A 740-nucleotide genomic window follows, 5' to 3' on the forward strand; every position below is an offset into this window, starting at 1 on the left:
GTAGATACACCTGTCTGTATTTGCTTCAAAATAAATCTCAAGTGTTTGGAATTTTTAAACAGTATAAAACTCTAATGGAGAAACAAACTGATTTTTTCTTAAAATAAGTGCAACCAGACAACGATAAAGAATTCTTGTCATCCTCTTTCAAGTATTTTGTTCAAGAAAATGGTATTGTTTATCGCTTGTCTTGTCCACGCACCCATCAACAACAAGGAGTTGTTGAGAGACAGCATAGACACTTGGCTGAGATGAATTTATCTTTTCTTGCCACTGCTAAACTTCCATTTTCTTTCTGGGAAGATGCGTTCTTGACCTCTGCATTTTTTATCAATAGACTTTCTACCAAAGTTTTGAACTATAAATCACCTTATGAGATGTTACATAATGTGAAACTAAATCACAACATGCTAAAAGTTTTTGGTTGTGCATGCTATCCTCATCTCAGACCCTTTAACACTCATAAAATGGACTATAGGTCTTAACAATGTATTTTTCTGGTCTATGCTCCTCAGTCTAAATGGTTCAAATGTCTTACATCCGAAGAAAAAATTATATTGCAAGAAATGTTATCTTTGATTAACAGTTGTTTTCCTTTTCATCTTTATTTGTTGTTTCTAGCATTCATACTGCAGTAGGGATGGCAATACCACCTGAACCGTGGGTACCCACCCCACTCCTACCCACACCGAGGCGGGTTTTTAGTGGGGCGGGTTCTTGGGAAGGGCAGGGCCGGGTGG

The 740-nt window shown here is 37.6% G+C and overlaps 1 long non-coding RNA gene across 1 annotated transcript in view; it reads right to left on the minus strand.

The window, feature by feature from the left end:
- Positions 297–740, minus strand: part of LOC110270053 — a 1,133-nt gene continuing 689 nt past the window's right edge. The window contains exon 2 of the long non-coding RNA XR_002359053.1: positions 297–629. This is a non-coding gene — a long non-coding RNA (uncharacterized LOC110270053). The remainder of the gene's footprint in view (positions 630–740) is intronic.

Source organism: Arachis ipaensis, chromosome B03 (assembly GCF_000816755.2).
Source record: "Arachis ipaensis cultivar K30076 chromosome B03, Araip1.1, whole genome shotgun sequence".
In the NCBI taxonomy this organism is placed as follows: Eukaryota; Viridiplantae; Streptophyta; class Magnoliopsida; order Fabales; family Fabaceae; genus Arachis; species Arachis ipaensis.